Source organism: Thermobia domestica, chromosome 14, assembly GCF_964235325.1.
Source record: "Thermobia domestica chromosome 14, izTheDome1.hap1.1, whole genome shotgun sequence".
Taxonomy (NCBI): domain Eukaryota; kingdom Metazoa; phylum Arthropoda; class Insecta; order Zygentoma; family Lepismatidae; genus Thermobia; species Thermobia domestica.
The window spans coordinates 45,057,092-45,076,637 of record NC_137467.1 but is presented as its reverse complement, the minus strand read 5'-3'; the positions used below and the strand labels follow the sequence as shown (position 1 = coordinate 45,076,637).

At 36.4% G+C, this 19,546-nt stretch overlaps 1 protein-coding gene across 1 annotated transcript in view; it reads right to left on the bottom strand.

The window, feature by feature from the left end:
• Positions 1 to 18,014, bottom strand: part of LOC145669663 (putative cytochrome P450 301a1, mitochondrial) — an 84,589-nt gene extending 66,575 nt beyond the window's left edge. The window contains exon 1 of the mRNA XM_081737920.1: positions 17,660 to 18,014. The gene's annotated coding sequence lies outside the window, so the exon portion shown is untranslated. The remainder of the gene's footprint in view (positions 1 to 17,659) is intronic.
• Between the last annotated feature and the right edge of the window lie 1,532 nt (positions 18,015 to 19,546).

Sequence of the window (19,546 nt, the reverse complement as noted above, 5' to 3'; positions counted from 1 at the left end):
CAATTGAAAAGAGGGGCAAGTAGCATACCGTTTGAAAGCTAGTGATAAAAAAAAACGATAACAGAAGTCTCACAGCTCTAATGGTGGTCATGCATAGTGATGGGTAAATTCCCGGGAAGATATTTTTCGGGAATATTCCCTGGGAATATTCCCGGGAAGATTCCCAAAATGGGAATTTATCCGGGAATTTATGTTCAATCAGAAAGAAAATTGCATTCTATTACTATATTATGATTTCAAAGTTGAATTAATTTTTATATCACAGCATATTATTACTGTTGTACACAGAGGATTCTTTAAAATGTATATTCTGAACGGTATTATGTTACTTTATTAACACTTTATTATATTTAGAAAGTACGCATAACTGTATATTTATTTACAATATGTTCTATCAATTAAATATGTGTGAAAAAAATATATAGTAAATTATATAGTAACAGTTTAAATTTATATGTAAGTGGATTTGCTCAACTTGACTCTATTACTGATATTATAAACACATTAAATTTATAAATGTTATAAACCAATTAGATTGGGTAAATGCTAGAAGATACATGTCTCACAAAATTTATCAAAATTTGCGCATACATATTTATGTTCACAAAATTTGCAAGATACTTACTTATCTTTATAGTTTAGCACGTAACATTGCCATACACGACCTTTCATTCTACCTATTTCTCGAAATTCCATACGTTAATTCACATGTAAAAGAAGTCCGAGTACCTCTTCAGAAATTCGAGTCAGACAGAGGACACAGACCGACGTATATTACTAATGGTGGTTTAGGATTTATTAATAGTACTTCTCTCTATTTCTACACAATTCTAAATTACTTTACAAAATGGTTCCTTTTCATCATTTGTAAATAGTACTTTGTTAATTTTGGCTGTTCTTTAGCACTGGGGGCCAGCTTTTGCACCTACTTTTTTGCGATATTCTATTCCGATGCGGTTGTTTTATGGTTTCATACGTTAACTTACGTTACCAACATCAAATTACCGACAGCGTTGCAGAGCGAGCGTTAGCGAATGAAGGCGGGTTAGAGCCCCGCATGGCACGTTGTTTTCTATCTTCGTTACCAACAATTCACTTTCTTTTCTCACATAAATCACTTCCACTTACCTTTCCGTTTTGTATAAATCCCATACTGCCCTAAAAAATGTGTTTGATACTTTCTTGACTACTTGAACATCACTATCAACTCATTTCTTCCGTAAATCATCCTACTTTTTGCTAGTTTTGGCCCTCCAATACTAAACAATTACCTTACTTTTTAGTGCAAATGGAAATGGAACTTAGAAAATCATATTATTAGTTATATAAAGTACCGTCAAATAATTTTAAATTTTTTAACCTCCAATTTCTTTAAATCTAGAAGTAAATCATAATATATTAAAATAAAGTAATTAGTCATGTGGTTCTTATAATTTGGAAGATAAAGTAAAGAAATGGAAATAAATTTCTTCCCGGGAATTTATAGGCCAGGGAAAAAACCCGGGAATATTCCCATTTTTTAAATTCCTTCCCACCCGAATATTCCCACTGCCCATCAATAGTCATGCACTGTTTTCAAATTTTGAATCTTCCGCCATTTCGCACAGAGTTTGATTAGAGCTGTGAGACTGTTGTGTTCGTTTTTCTTTTAACACTAGCTTTCAAACGATATGCTAATTGCCCCTCTTTTCAATTGCAAATTTTGAGTTGGACCCCTCTTGGGACCCAGCGGGGACCCTGGGGTAAACAATCATTTCGATAAATAGCACTTTTCAAATAATGAAACACGTGTTTTAGAATTTTTACACCTGTTTCACCGTTTTGGAATTCTAGTGGTGGCCATGCACTGTTAGCTGCAGACTGTTTTCAAATTTTGAATCTTCCGCCATTTCGCACAGAGTTTGATTAGAGCTGTGAGACTTCTGGTATCGTTTTTTTTTTAACACTAGCTTTCAAACGATATGCTACTTGCCCCTCTTTTCAATTGCAAATTTTGAGTTGGACCCCACCTGGGACTGCGGGGATCTTCGGGCAAATATTTTCACTTCGTTAAATTATGCTTTTACAATGATGAAACAGTTGTTTTGGCGTTTTAGCATAGGTTTGAACTTTTAAGGGTAGCAACGTACTTTATGTACACCTGCAATAGAAAATAGGTAAAAATGTTCTATATATTTTAGCTCCTGCAAAGGCGGGACCACTTCCAGGCACGAAACGAACACCTGTTTTGGAACTTACTCGAGAAGTCCTATCAGGAAACATATAGAATGTCTCCCAATTCAAGGTGCAATTTCGATATCATCCCTGGTTAGACAATTTTAAATCCAGCATATGTAGCACGTACGTAAGCCAATTGGCAGAGTAGACATCCTGAAATACACATGATAAGAATAAAAGTAAATGTATGTTCCTACCGGAACAATGAGTGATATGCATAAAGATGAATAGTACTAGTGAGTATAATCTCACCTCTTGAACGAGATTAATCTAAAGTGAGTTCTTAGTCGTAATTCGTATGCATAAAAAGAACGATTAGGAATGAGATTGTTCTCACTGTGACAGGCAGTTTCATCTCATGTGAACTTGGCTTTGATGACGTTTCGTACAGAAATGACGTAATGAATGCAATGTTTATTTCCTTCCCTTTTCAAATCAGGAATTCACAGGTGTGTAGCAAGTAAAAGCATGTCAGTAAAATTAAAATCAGTAGTGTTATTTATCCAGCACAAATACACGACTTTTTCTTCTGTTAAATTAGATCAGTGGTGGTTCTCAAACTTTCCGACATCGCGGACCCATGTTCATTTGGGAAGTGATCTGCGGAGTACATTGCAATGCTATCTGAAATTTCACATTGTATTAAAAATATACTAATTAGAATTACCACCGACAAGAAAATGATCAATGCAATAAGTAATTATACTAAAGATACATGATTGTTTCCTAGTGAACGAAATTTCAATTCAAAATACAGTAACTTTCAAGACTGAATATGATTTTTTTAAAAAAGAAAATCCACTTAAGAAATAACGTTCTCAAATTAGAGGGTCACTAATGTGAGGAATGAAATTCGCTTTCAAGTTTAAGACGATTTTGCTTGTAAGTTTCAATATTGCAAAGAACAGAGAAGGTCTGCTCACATAAGTCAAGTAAGTGGTAAGAAAAGGCATCAAATGTTGCAATGCCTTTTGCAGACAAGTCTTCATATTCACAGCACACACGCAAACCAATTTGAGTCAAACATTACTCGCAGTGGCGGACCTAAGAACTTATTTATAGGAGGAGTTTCTCATCTTTTATTTTTTTTATTTTATTTTATTTTTTATTTATTTATTTATTTTTTTTTAGAAATCCCAGGTTTTATAAGCATAGGAATGACTAACATTTCCTTCTTTTTCTTTTTTAAAAAATCTGAAATTAGTGGTATGGTGGGAGCTTTCCACTACTTGAAGATGAAATCCATGAAATTCCGAGGCGTCGTGCAGTTAATGTACAACTGCTTTTGAAAAATGAGCTAACAAAGGAGCTTCTCTTAGTTGAAGCAGTCCTCTATAACGGTTGACCAGCTTCAAGGCAGAAATTTAGTAAAGTAGGAGAACATTTAAATTGCAGTTAGAACATTTAGGTATAATTTCTAACTGCAATTTTTAGTAACGGAAAAATATTTCTTGCATAACAGCTGTGAGTTCTATTGTATTAAAGCACATTTCACTTTTTAGGCGTCGCGGGTCTTCTGGCTAGATCCCACGAACCCCCAGGGGTCCGCGGACCCAACTTTGAGAACTACTGGATTAGATTGATTAAAGTACGGCTACTTTCGTTTGAATATTCCAGCATATAAAACAACGACGACCAAGTTCTTTGCACTATAAGGCCACAGCTCTTGTTTCAAATTTTGAGGAACCAATTTGGGAACCCTTTTGCATTTGTGATAGGAAAACAAAACGGAAGTGCTAACTCATGCAACAGTACAAAAATGAAATGTAATCTTACAGTTTAACGTCTCGCTATTATACCATTTAGACTAAGGGAGACGATGATTAAAGTAAATTAATTATTATGGAAGGATTAGTGGAATGAGAAAGTGGAAGGAAGTGGGAATACCCCAAAAAGATCCACGGACGGGATTTTGTTCACCGCTATCTGAGCCGGGAAGCGCTCTACCACTTTCTTAAACGTTAACTGATTCACCGAACAAATAGCAGTAACTTAATTTCCTTATTTTACTATATTTTTACTTCACTGTACAGTCTAGCTTTTCCAGTACCTTCCTTAATGACAGAGACACAAACACAGAAACATTAAGGAAAATTGAAATTTAAAAAACTCTCGCAGGTAATCGAACCCAGGACCACGTACACCAAAGCCATACCTGCTAGCCACTAGACCAGCGGGGAGGGCACCAGTGAGGCACTGTGTCCCTATCTCATTCAACGGTGTTTGGGGTTTCCGTGGTTTTGGAAAAGAAATGGCAAGCGGTTTCCCAAAAACTTCTATAAGAGGTTAAAGAACGGGAATCAAAGTTTTAAAATAAGCAGAAAAAATCGATTAGTTCACTAATTATATGAAATAAAAAAAAATAGTAAAGTGCAATCTTTTTCCTCATAAAAGGTTAAATATAATCACACATAGCGAGTATTGGAGCGAATATGTTGAAACCGTAAGTGGACGGGGCACCAGTGACCCTAAAATGGAGTCCACTATGAATTACAAACGAACAAGAAGTGGTTCCTCCGTACATCACCATTTTTATTTATTATATTTATTTTTTTAACATTTAGGATTTAGGATTTTTGAGCTTTGGCATCAAAGGCCATTTAGCCCGTCACGTACGTGAGAGATGACGTCCCTCGGCGAGCACACTATCCGGGGAAAGGGAAGGAAGGAAACGGCCTGGGACTTAGAAATTGTGAGGTGCAGGTAGCTATAGAAGAAAACTAAGCATACCAAAAGACACCAACACAATAATTATGAATATTAATAAGGTGGAGTGGCTAGGGATATTCAATATTAATGTAAATTTAAATAAAATGCAAACTAAAATGAATTAGCATTAGTAAATCCCTGTTTGGAGATAAAGGTGATCTCCTGTGGAAGCCGCCACTGCCACTCTTGATAGTCGGTAGAGCATAAATACATGAATAAAAACAATCAAAGATCTCAGGGTATTTTCTGACTACAGTTATGGTCTAGAAGCTACTTATAGAGAGTTTTAGAATAAACAAATGTTAAAAAAAAAATTTCAAACAAACAGGTAGCAGCCTGTTAATTACTCTCTATACTCATAACTGTGTCCTTTTTAAGTTCTTTGGGCGTAATTCTCCCTGGGCCCCATTCAGGAAGATGGTCAGATGTACACAAGACAAGGATAAATGTTTCCTTGACTCTCACTCCTGAAACAAAACATAGGGATTAGCATCAGGTACTCACCGTACAGGAAAGCAGACACCCTGGAAATACTTTTGATAGATGAAGTTTTATTCTTGGTTAGGCAGACCATATATGATGGTAGAAACACGTAACACTTCCATTTAAATTATACACAATTATATTGAAATTACTTCGTAATTTGGTGCACCACACACACACACTAAGTGAAAACACACAAATTTTCCACACGGAAATTTTATATATAAAAAAAAAAAAATGATTTAAACTGGAGATCTGTCTGATCTCTTAAATGATCTGATAAACAGATACACCACATTAATACACACTCCTCTTAATCACAAGTTCACAGTCTCTGACCGTCTTTCAGAGAGGAGGCTGAGAATAGCAATAACACTGGTTATACACACTTTATACGTGAAAATTGTTAATTATAAATATATATGAATGACGCACTGTTCATCTGTAAGGGTTGACACACAGTCCATGACGGAAAATCACAAATATCGTTTCCACATTTTCATTCCACTAAACTGGAAATGTTCGTGACGATACTGACTAGCTTGATAGTCACAATGACGCTGGAACTGATGTAAGAAATGTCAGATAATAGCAATATTAAACAATTGCTAGTTTCCTTGTTTTAATAGTCCAAGGATGGCACTGCCGAAATAGCGTGACAGGCCTAGTTAAATCTCATATAGAGATTTGGTAGAGAATTGTTATTCCATGTTAGGAATTAGATAATAGTGCCACTGCACTGTTAATAAAGTTTGTAGGCAGGATGACTGCTACTTTGAAATGCTAGCTTAGACCTAGCCAAATAACCATCGTTCCGACACTATTTCAAGCGAGTATATTCTAGTAAAATATATGAACATAGTGGAAGTTTCAAATTTTGACGCATAGCACTGTTCAATTACACTTGAAATAATTCCACAATAAGATGATATTTACAAACACTGTCCACTAATACGAATATTTGCCCGATACTTGTCGGTACATGTATATCAGTCACAGGACAATCCTGGGGAGCGTTCTCACACCGTCCTGGGTCTTTACTTCTCAGTACTTGAGAAGTTTTTTTAAAACTGCACACACGATAGTTCGAAGTGTACTCTCCTGTGTCTATGAAAGAACTTCCCTTGCTCAGCACACGAACAAGGTTATTCAACTCAACAATTCTCAGAAAATCGTGGACTCGCTCTTCTCGGAAATTTCCCACAAAGGGTTTGCTGCCTCAGGCGAGATATCGTGGGTGGTCTTCTACATACAGACCACAGAAACCAGCTTCTGCCTGCAACAACTACCAGACACCTCGTGGTAGGTGCTGCCCTCACGTTATTGAGCGGTCACTTTAAAAACTTCTGCACCAAACAGAAGTCCATAATAATAGCATATAAACATTAGCTATTTTCACAAAATTCAACACTTAGTATTATTGATACACATGATAAAATATACAAAAATAAAGAAAAATATATATAGAATACATTGGTAAATATGTACAAAGCTGTCATCTCTCTGGGTATTTGAAGGAAGTCTCTTTTCCTTTGTCTTCCCTCAAAACCGTCTGCTACCAACCCCAGTAGCCATGTTTGCAAGAGAGAGAGAGAAGAAACATCTTAGGTTATGTTTAATTTTGAAAATATACAAGATCTAAATGTCTTGAACGCTGGGAAACACGTTGACAAAATATGTCATGAATTTTAAACGGTCTTTCCAAGAACTAGTGAGCGTAATACGTTAATATTAATATTTTACACATAAAATGAATCAAAATAAAATACATATTTTCAAAACTGCAGTGCATCCTGGAAAAAATACTTAGATCCGCTCACTTACGGGGTAACGAACTTGGGAGAAGCGAAGCCAAGCGCTTGCTACGTGTGAGATTCTTTTAAAAGGTGTGAAAATCTCACCTTTAGAAATTCAGAATCTACCATGTTGACGCTAAAATTTTTACGACTTTTTCAAAAAGCCTAGAGAGCGTCTGTAAGCAATGTATCCACCTCATCATTGCAATACAAGTGGAAGTTAACAGAGTACTTCCTATACTTAATCAGTCATCTACTCTTGGTCATTCAGGGATTTCTTCCCTCGTGAGTTGTCATAGACCTCACATGCAGTTCTCGATGTCGCCGAGAAAAAAAAATTCTCTGTCCACGCAGCTCTGTATCCCAAAGTTCAAACTTCTATACATGAATCCATAGTAAATGATATTATTTCTCCTTTAATTAAACTTATGTAGAACAGTATGATAACTATTTAACTTCATTAACACATGTAATATATACCCTATAATGTCCCAGTGATGAGATGCACGCAAGAAATAAATGATTCATTTGCCTATAAAGGAAATAACATACATACTTAAATACAACATACATCAATATTGTATTAATACTCTCGTATTACGCTCGGTGTTTACCCATTAATATTCATAATAACAAGATAATCTTTAATATGAATGCTAATTAATAAGCAAGAAATTTTACCACAAATTACTATATATTTATATAATGATATGAAAATGTGCACTCATCTGCATTTTGATAAGCAGATGAAGGAGAAACACTCGGCCCTCTACAAAATTAGGTACCACCCCGGCATTTTCTTGGTGTGAATGAGGAAAACCCAGGAAAATCTCATTCAGGGTGGCTGGCCTGAAAAGTTTTTCCACTTTTTCCACCGAGTGTCTCCACCGGGAATTAAACCCGGGACCCCTCGCACCGGAGGCGAGAGCGTTAGCGGCTATACTTAGCGGGGCTATTATTTTTTAACATGTTTTTTGTTTATTTATTGTATTTTTTATCATTGAGAGTGTAACGTGAAAGCAAACAACTCTCTTCTTCTGATTATTCAGAGCCCCACCTCTGGTTTCCAGTAAATTCCCAAGCAAGTGCTGTGGCATCGATTGTACATCTTGTTTTTCAAATCTATATAGACTTTTATAGTCATGTATATCAGAGTCTCTTCGAACTTTGGACACTTTTCTTCTTGGCTACACATCCATAAATTTAGCCATTTCGACCACTCTAACAGACTGTGAGACAAGTGAGCTAGGTACTGAGATGGTTCACAAAATATGGAGATTAATCTCAGCTAGTTGAGATTATACTCAACTTTATGCATACGAAAAGTGAGAAATTACAGTTTGATTCATCAGTTCCGAGCATTTAGTCAAGTACCTGAGATTAAACTCAAATGACGTAACGTTGTCTCGCTTTTTATGCATACAACCTTGAGATTAATCTCAAAATCTTGAGCAAAGAGTAAGATCTCACTTTTATGCATAACACCCATTGCGAAACAGAAACTGCGTAGCTCTGTGAGTTTAGGAAGAAACCATTTCTACTAAACACTGGTCGCCAGCTCTAAATTTCTAGTCGCCAATGGCGAACTGGCGACCGGAAATTTTGCGGCCTGCCATAGATAGTTAGATTTGCTTGAACAAAGAGTTACGATTTGTTTTCATGACTGTGCTTACTCATTGTGTGTTTATTCATGTTACAAAGCACTCTCTAGAGGAATCAATGTTTATAAAATCATGTACTTTGTTTATCAAAATAAATAAAAACATTTGCTTGAATACAAAACATAATACTCTTTGTCGTATTATGATATGTAGAGCTTTGATTCCTGAGTTATGTGGAGTCAAATTAAGATTCGGATTGGGCTTAAATAAAATTTTCTCAAAAGAAAATCTCTTTACGATACATGTAACTCATCCCATTTCTACCCAACTTGCTATCATGATAGATTTTAACGTACTTAGTACTCATGTAGAATATGTGGAGCATAAACGTTATGGCTACAGACTCAATATAACAGAGTTTTAGCTATCAATTTCAGTTGTAATCGATATTGCTGAATTCATACACTTTTTCCAAAGGAACGAGGCCTATATAAAATCATTTCCTAGGCTTTATTGCTTAGAAAATATAACAAATTTCACAGAGCACTGGAACGTTTCTTGGACGGTGTCCCTTACGATATATCGGAAAATCCATGTAATGTCTTATTTAGTCTAGTAGATATCTATGAGATCTCTCATTTAGTCTAGTGCATATAAATGGGATGTTTCATTCAGCCTAGTGCATATTCATGGGATGTCTCATTCAGGCTAGTGGATATCCATGGGATATTTCATTCAGCCTAATGAATATCTATGAGATGTCTCATTTAGCCTAGTGAACATCCATGGGATGTCTCATTTAGCCTAGTGTACATCCATGGGATGTCTCATTCAGTCAAGTGAATATCCATGAATGTCACATTCAGCCTAGTGGATTTTCATGGAATATCTCATTTAGCCTAGTGAATATCCATGGGATGTCTCATTTAGCCTAGTGGTTATCCATGGAATGCCCATTTAGTCTAGTGAATATCCATGGGATGTTTCATTTAGCCCAGTGGGTTCTGCGAAAATTCGAATTTCCTCTAACGTGAATATCCCGGAAAAATATAAATGTTCCGGGACATGCATGAGACCAGTGGAATGTTCCGTAGACACCGTACGAAGAAGTGATAATGACGAAGAAACTCAAATACTTGAGATCAACACTACAGGAGAATGCAAGAACAGAAGAAGATGTAAACAACAGAATTAATAACGATTAGACAAAATGGAGAGAGGTGGTACGGGTATTGTATGACCGTAGGAAAAAAAAAAATTGAAACCAGTAGTGGGACTTGGTATATTATACGGAGAGGAATATTGGACGACGAAAAAGAGAGAGGAACAAAAGTTGCATGTTAGTGAGATCATGATGTTGCAATGGATGTGGGGGGAGTGATGTGGAATGAAAAACTTAGAAATGAGGAGATCAAAGTAAAGTTGGGGCCAGTAGTAGAAAAACTGCAAGAAAGTATACTTCGATGGTTTGACCATATAATCAATAGACCTTTAGAATATGTATATTATCCATTGGTTCATATAGCACTGAATGGGAATCGAGAACGAGGGCGACCGAAGAAGTGTGATGTCTCAGTGGATATGACACAAGCTAGAAAAAGATGGAGATAAAAAATCCGTAAACCCGGCCCTAGCTAACTGGGAAAAAATTAGAGGAAGAAGACAAAAATTAGACCAATTTGATATAGAAAGAAGGTATTTAAAAACTCCAGCAGACATTTTAAGCTTTCCATGGATTCAGCACTTACTTGTTTGTTAAAAATCAACGTCATTTCAGCACCGAGGCTACATGAGATGGAGACCTAAAGTTTCAGGTAGAATGCAAACAGCTTATCCTGACATACAAAAAATAATACAATTTGCTTGTTTTTCATAAGTGAAAGAAGATAATGAAATGTAACTTACCACAATCATAGATAACGTTATTCTAGAACAGAAAACGTGAACCTGAAAAAATTTCAGTATTGCTATCCATAGAAATGGCAGTGTTGCCAGAATAACATTTCCCTCGAAATCTAAATTAAAGCAGCGACTAAAGAAACGAACTCAACTGCATTTGGTTACATATCATCTTGTCTTGGAATCCTGTGTACTACTTCTTAGATAATAGTTGTATTTAGTTTGTAATAAACAAAATGGTTTTAACATACAGTTATAAAAATTAAATAGTAACGTTAATTCAAAAGTAGTTCACAGGATACCAAAACTACATGATACGTAACCGAACGCACTTGAGTTCGTTCCTCCAGTCACTGCCTTAACTTAGATTTTTGGGGAAATGTTATTTTATCAACACTGTAATTTCTATGGATGACAACATTGAAAACTCCCCAGGTTCATATTTTCTGTTGTAAAATAACATTATCTATGATTGTGGTAAGTTGCATTTCATTATTTCCTTTAATTATGAAAAACAAGCAAATGAGAAAGTTTGAATTTTATATTATCTTTAGTATGCCAGGCTCTTAATGATTTCAAATCGAACCCGGAACCCCATTCACCACAGACACACACTGTGGTAAAATCAGCAAGGTGGGTGGATTCATCACTTGCAAGCATTATTAAATGTTATGAATATTTGGAAGCTAAATATTTGAAAGTAAACCACTAATGAAAAAAAAAATGAAATAAAATCTTCAATTTTACGTCCCACAGTTATCCTGGCTACGCTAAAGGAGACGATGATGATGAGAAATGAAGGAAATAATAGAATGAAGAAAGTGGGAGGAAACGGAGGAACCTTGAGAAAACCCACCGAGACGGTATTTGTCCACCACAAAGCACACTTGCCGCGAGATGAAAGCGACCCAAGGACCCCATGCATCAGAAGTGAACGCTCTACCACTCAGTCACAGCGGCCCCAAAATCACAATTGCATATACCGGAACTGTGCAGGCCCGTATCCATGGGGGATAGAGAGGACCGGGCCCCCCAAGGTTACTAGAGAACAGGTTGCCTCTTAACCATGCTGCACGGTCATAGGCTGTCCCGGAATGACGTCACTTATAGACCCGTGAAGCGCGCAAAGTCGTCTGCTGTTTTCCCACTTAAGAATAAGGAAGAGGGTCTTCGCGTGAGAAGTCCTATACTGAATTAACGTTGTATAGTAAAATCCTTTTTCTGCTTGCGTGCAGAATCAAACTTAAGTGTCTGTAATTTACTACATAGAATAATGATCGAGAACAGAATTTATAATAATAATTGTGTTTTACGATAATATTCTATTGTTAGAAACCTTACCTCACTGAATAAGTTCCCTCAGCTTTTTCTCCCGTTTGTCCTGAGAGCTTTCTTCCCTTGTTACAAAAACCTTAACACTTTTCTGGTTTGCCAAACTATTCAAAAACTTAATTCTGGCATATGTTTTCATTCACACAAATGCAATCACTATTTCAGAATTCACATTAGCATTACTTCCACAAATAATCCTCTTTAGACATTTCATGGTATCTTTTCCCCTACGCACTGTTCTTCCATGGCAAAATGAAAACTCTTCTTGCATATCTTTTACACACGAAAGCACTCTTCAGTGGGTTGTGTGAGATGGCCATGAGACAAGCTTTGAATCAGGGGTGTAGCCAGCAGGCTTATCTAGGAGGGGCCCGTCATTTGGGGGGAAGACAGCTACAATTTACAAAGCCTCCTCCCTCGAAAAGTGTTACAGTTAGTGATTTTGAGGCTTGAAAAAAACGGAAATTTTTCGTTTCCGTCCGGAAAACTAAACACACTTTTTTTTTTTAAAAAAAGCTTTGGTTTTTGCTTTTTCTCCATAAATATTATGTACCAAGTAGTTTTTATTATGCTTAACCAAGAACTACAGCTCTGGACCGAATGTTACGCCTTTGTGCATAACTATTACAATTTAAGCCCCTTTACACAGAACCTATCTACATAAAAGTGATTTTCTTAGAAATTTCGCTTAATTTCTTTGAGATTTCCTGACAAAAATATTTATTTATTATTCTTGACTAAAAACATCATACAAATTCTCATATTAGCATAGATTGACAATTATTTTAAAATAGGCCTATATAAAATATTTTCATGCTTCATATTGGACATTATCCGCACAGGAGCACTAGATCAATCCATTGTAGCAAATGTAGCAGCAAGCTCTGCATTTGGTCATTCCTTACACGGAAGAGATACCATATTATTTTTCGATCGGTAAGGATCGGTAAATAATTTACCGATTATTAATTATATGTACTTCGTTAGTTTTAAATGACTGAAGCGAGGTAATCTGACGATGGTGTTTTAAAAGCTGGTCATTTCGGTGGTCCAGGAAATCTTTTGGGGGGTCTGGCCCCGATGCCCACCGTGGCTACATCACTGTTTTGAATCGATGATGGTGAAGAGTGATGAACGGGAACATTTTTATTGTACTGATTACTTAAATGAGGGTGTATTTTTGCATTTTCTTTATTATTATTATAATTATATTATTATTATTATTATTATTATTATTATTATTTATTATTATTATTATTATTATTATTATTATTATTATTATTATTATTATTATTATTATTATTATAAACCAACCTGCTATATACGCCAGTCCATCTTTTTCCATTGTTGTGTCTCAATGTAGCACACTTAGCTTAACTTAAAAATATTTTTGTCTTCGGTCATTGTCTTCAGCATTTCATCAGTACATTCAACACCACATTCTTTAAGAAATTTGCTTAAAATAAATTCTTCATTTTCGACAGTATTTGTATTTTTGTTAATTTCCATTACGCCAGGATTATTGCCTAAAATAATCATTCTAATTCTATTTAGTGCATTTAAAACTCTAGGATGATCATAGAGTTCTCAAGTGTCTTCAAAGCTTTGGGTCTACGCGTGACGTATTACGATCTTCACCGACTCCCTCCGAACGAAAACCGAAGTGTTTCGAGGCAACCTGTTCTCTAGTAACCTTGCGGGCCCCCTACATTTTTACTGGCCCTCTAAAATATTCCCGGTAGGTTTGCAAATGAACTATAATATGGTGAACTATAATATGGTTGAATCGGGCACCCGCTAACTTCTACCGCCCCCCTTCCCCTTTACATATTTGGGTTGGGTACGGACCTGGAACTGTTTTCCTACTGTCGGAAGAAAGGCAATAATCATTAAATGAATGTTATTTCAAGTTGCGTAATAAAATAAAGGGTTTTTAAACCTCTTTGCGTGTATTCTTCATTAACTCTAATAAGAAAGTTTCTTTGCTTTATGTTCTTAGTAACCATTCTACCGTGAATATGTCTTTTATAGTCTCTTTTCTCATGTTCCTGCAGTTTTTTTATTTGTATATTTAAGACCTTTATGTTCATTTTTATTCTTTCGCGTTTGTGTCAATGGGAAGAAGACATAATATTTTCCCACAGCAGTAAAAATTCTCAACTTCACTGTTTTTATTAGTTGGCAATTGCTTGTTTTCTTTTCTTGGCTGTTGGAAAATAACTAAATATACAGGGTGAACCAGAAAGATGTGCACACACTTCACGAGGTGATCCGTGACATCAAAAGAAGATAAAAATTCCTGTTGCATATTGTCAAATTCCGCTTTGTGTAGGAGTGACAGGGATACCAACTAACTAACTAAGTAACTATATGGTCTATGGAACCCGGAGGTTCAATGCCGCGTTCACAAAAGCTCTCCACTGACTTCTATCCTTAGACTTCTATGCATCCAGTTTCTACTTTGTATTCCAATCTCTGCGAGATCCATCTTAATATTGTCCTCCCATCCGCGCTGCCAACCAACCAGGGATACCAACTTGGAATCTAAACTTGAATCCTGACAATTGGAACGGAATACAAAGACGTGCAGAGCGTACACGACGCAGATTTCGACAACATGCAAGACGACTTTTTCTCTTTTTTCGATGTCACGAATCACCTCCTGGAGTTTGTGCACATCTTTCAGGTTCATCCTGGTACGGATAGTTTTAAACGATAAATAGTCACCTTAAGGTTGGTGTAAAGGGACAAGTTTTGCCAATAGATGTCACTATAGTCTACGTATCTCTCTCATGTATTTTTTACCTTTCACGAAAATTCACCATTTATCTTACAAATTTCAAGCTAGAGGTTTCAAATTTTTAGAGAAGGAACTTCATAACCTATCGAAGGCAACAATCCGTGCCGATTTCTTATTCAGAACTTTCTTCATTGTTGAAACAGTTATATTGTTAAAGGTTTGGATATCCCTTTCAACAAACAAACCATTTCAACAATGACGAAAATTCTAAATAAAAAATCGGCACAGTTTGTTGTCTTCGAAAGGTTATGAAATTCCTTGTCTAAAAATTTGAAACTTCTAGCTTGAAATTTGTAAGAGAAATCGTGAATTTTTGTGAAAAGTAAAAAATACATGAGAGAGATAGGAAGACTGTAGTGACATCTATCAGCAACATTTGTCCCTTTAAACTAACCTTAAAGACATTTTTTCAAAAGTATCAGCAATTAACGAGAAAAAATGCCCAAAGATTCAAATCGATACATCTGATTGTGCTGAACAAAATTATATATGATTGAATATATATTCATATGCTTAATTTCAGATAAAATTCAGGAAAACGATTTTTCTGTAGACCTGGGAGCGGCATGGTGGCTCAGTACTAGAACACTTAACTTACATCTGGTGCATGGGTTCGATCCCCGGCCAAGTAAGTTTGTGGAGGACAACATCCTGTCTGTGGGTTTTTTCGGTGATACTCCCATTTCCCCCACTTTCTTAGTCCACCAATTCTTCCATTATCATTGACTTACTTTAATCATCGTGCCTCTTTTAACCTAAATGCATAATCGTGGAGACATGGAGACTGCAAGATATATAGATAAATTCTTCTATGTTAGTGTGCGTATCTATATCCCGAAATAAATTCACTTGTCGACCGATATGATTCAAAAGTTTTGGCTTCAATCTGATAATCGCAAAACCTGAGTGTAGAGGGTTCAAATGTTGCTCATTGAAATATTACGTACAATTCTTCCATTTCTTCTTCTTCCTCTTTTTCTTTTTATTACTTTAGTGTTGATAATGAGACGAGACAAGACGCTAAAGGTTTCCTCGTCTCATTTCGTAAATTTTATACAAGATTTCGTCTCGTCTCGATTCACGGACAGATTTTCTCACCTCGTTTCGTTTAGTAAATTGATGTTCAAAATATGTGCTATGTTTTTTTTTTTAATTCTTAATTTCATCAGAAGATTTCCGCATCACGAACGATCCATAAAGGGTGTGAAATAATAATACTTAAACCATATTTATTATTGGAGTATATTGTATAATCACTTGCTCATCTTTAAACGTTGATAAGTGTTCTCCATTATGTCCGTTCAATCATTTGATAAATGTATAGCTTTTCTGCTATGAATATTGTAACAATACAATGTGTATGAAATCAAAGACTTGGGAAAATAGTGTTGTCCACAAAACTCGAGAAATTTCTCAGCTCGCTTTGATTATTACATCAAGTTATAATGTTTCTCGTCTTGTCTTAATTTGAAAATGTAGGCTACTTATCGTTTCGTGGGCAACATTAATGCAAAATTCTTTCATTTTTACTCTATTATTATTATTATTATTATTATTATTATTATTATTATTATTATTATTATTATTATTATTCCTGTAATAAATTTTCCAGTTACAGCTTGCGAAATCAATTGATTCTGAAATATCAATAGATTTACAACAAATAATTAAAGTAGTGGGGAAGAAAGTCCGTCACGAACTACATGTAAAGCTACCATCCTACCTCTTGCCTGATGAGACTGAGGGAAAACTCTTGAAACCAGTCACGTTAGCCAGTCACCGGGTTCGAACCTGGGCATCATCTTTTTGACGTAAGAATGCTTGTCTTGTTTATAGCTCAAAATGAGAAATAGTTAGATTTAGGATTTAGGATTTTAGATTTTTGGGCTCTCAGCATCTTATGGCCATTTAGCCCGTCACTTTTTGAGGGATGATGTCCCTCGGCGAGCACACTATCTGGGGAAAGGGAAGGAAGAAAGGATTGGGGAAGGAAGGAAGCGGCCTGGAACCTATAAGTTAGGTACAACCCCAGCATATGCCTGGTGTGAATGAAGAAAACCCAGGAAAACTTCATTCAGTGTGGCTGGCCTGGAAAAGCGTTTTACACTTTTTCGACTGAGTGCCTCCACCGGGAATCGAACCCAGAACCGCTTGCACCGAAGGCGAGAGCGTTAGCGACTATGCTACGCGGGGTCATTGGAATAGTTAGATTTAAAGGTATAATAATAATAATAATAATAATAATAATAATAATAATAATAATAATAATAATAATAATAATAATAATAATAATAAAGGTGATAATTAACACGAATTAGGACTGACACCAAAAACATGAGTTCCTCCTTGGCTAAGCGGTTAGCATACGCGCCTTTGCTGTAGGAGACCCGAAATCGATTTCTGGCAGGGGTGGTTCGAATTCCACGTTAATCAGTAGGTCTACGTCTCATATAGCCTCGCTGCTGAACGAAATATTAAACTCATAATCAACTCAATTTAACTTAAACCAGGAATATCTCGACATTTTAATCGAAATTGTCGAAAAGTTTAGGTGTTTGGAGTTTAAGGTTGCCTATATGACACGTGCCCGGCAATTTACCGTGGAATCCAAACCACCGCAATGTGCTCAAATTTCAAAGCCCTCTCATTTGGAATCGAACTCAGGACCTCCAGTATCGAAGGTTCCCGGGCGCTAACTACTAGTCCAGCGAGAAGGGCTCAGAATTACAAATAAATTTATCCGACCTTTCCGAAAATCCACTTAAAAAATAAATATTAAAGATAATGGAAATGAGATATAGATGTATGTAATAAAATCTTACCTTCCAAAAACTCGTTAACAGCTTATTAGTCAGTAGCTTTTTTCCATGTTCATGGAACTCCACTATCCACAGCTGACAGACACAATGAACACTTGACAGTACACACTAACCTAAATGAAGTGTCGGCAAGAAATGATGCTGCGGTCCAAAAAATCATCCAGCCATTCTCTGTTGTTTGTTGGTTGAGGTCATGTGCGTTATTCTCTCTCTCTCTCTCTCTCTTTCACTATTCTTTCCCCTTCCCCCCTTCGCGTAAACAATTGACGCACGATCTTTTTTGCCTTCTTCCGTCCTCCAGCGACGGAAGGTGTTGGAAGACTCACTCAGATAGCAGAGACAGCTACTATACTTGCAATTCGCAGTTCAAGAAAGTGTGAAAAAAAAAGTGTGCGGGAGGAGAAAAAGAAAAGAATCTCCAGGGAATATCTTATGGAGAACATATTTTTTCCCCCCTTTCTTGCTGCGCTTAGTAAACGCTTATCGGAACTGTGACAGCGATTGTTGTCACAGGATTCGTGTGTTCCACTAATAATGCGTTATACATATATACATATTTATGCTATCTGTTCAGTCGGAGACAAAAAAGAATCTCAGAAACAACTTGATGGATCAAGGAAAAATTTTGAACAGACTATAGAAAGTAAAAAGTTATAGCATACATATTATACCCCACGAGCTATCCTGATGGATACAGGGCTGACACTAGGCAATTTACCGAGCGAAGTAGCTCAAGTGGTAGGGCGTTGGCTTCGCATTCGGGAGGTCATGGGTTCGAATTCCGCTGCCGACCATCCTGTCTGAGGTTTTCCAGGGTTTCCCTCAGTCCTACCAGGCAAATGCCGGGATGGTACCTACTAAATAGGCCCTGGCCAATACCTTCCCAAACTCTTTCCATTCTTGTTGTTGTTGGATATCCAGTGTAAAATGGCCTCTGAGCTGTATCTAGTGATTGTTAAATAAATAAATAAATAACAAATAAAAATTTGCCCACACTGTGCAATGACATCATTTGCAGCCTTCCGTTCTCCAGCAAGAACACATCTTAAAATCCAAATTCTTTTAATAGTATGTTACCCTGTCATGAACATTGAATGGGAGGGAAGAGCACTCGCACTTAGAAAGGTCTAAGCACTATAAATACAATCTTGTGAAAGATAAAGCAAACCACATGAGCTCCCGCCGGGAATCGAACCCGGGAGCAGAGTTGTCTTCAACATTAAGAAGTGGACAGATTTGAGGCTTATTCTTGGGACACACCAATTTCATCTCAATTTCGTTTGCAGCAAACGGACACAAATCATCACAATTCTCCCCCCCCAAAAAAACACATTTCAAATTACATTATTGTGGAGGGGACAATCCCCTCCCAGTTCCAAGATTGGAGTTGACTTGTTCCCTTCATCCCTCCGGGATTTGCGCCAGTGGTCATTGGTAAGATTATTGGTCCATTTTTAATTCACTATTAAGTCCATTAACTACAGTGTTACTGTAGTTAATTACAATGCGAAGAGATTGAATTTAATAATAACTTGAATTTAATGAGTATCATGTCAAACCATCTACAACACTAGGCTACTATCATATAATAAGTGAGTTATCACTTAGTGCATAAAGTTTTTTATTAACATGAAACAAAATAAACAATTAAAATAATATTTTGCAGTGCGAATACTTGGTACGCGGAGGTGAGAAAATAGTCAAAGCATCCAAAAGTAAGAATAACCTGAGGCCAAGGTTGTGTGAACTGAAAAACAAACTTTCTCACAACAAGCTATAACATAACACCTAGCTGACCTCTATTGTGATCTGATCTATTGTTGGCAAGAAAAGTTAAAAACAAAATATCTGGTGATGCTCTGGTGGACAAATACACGGATTTTCCGAAAC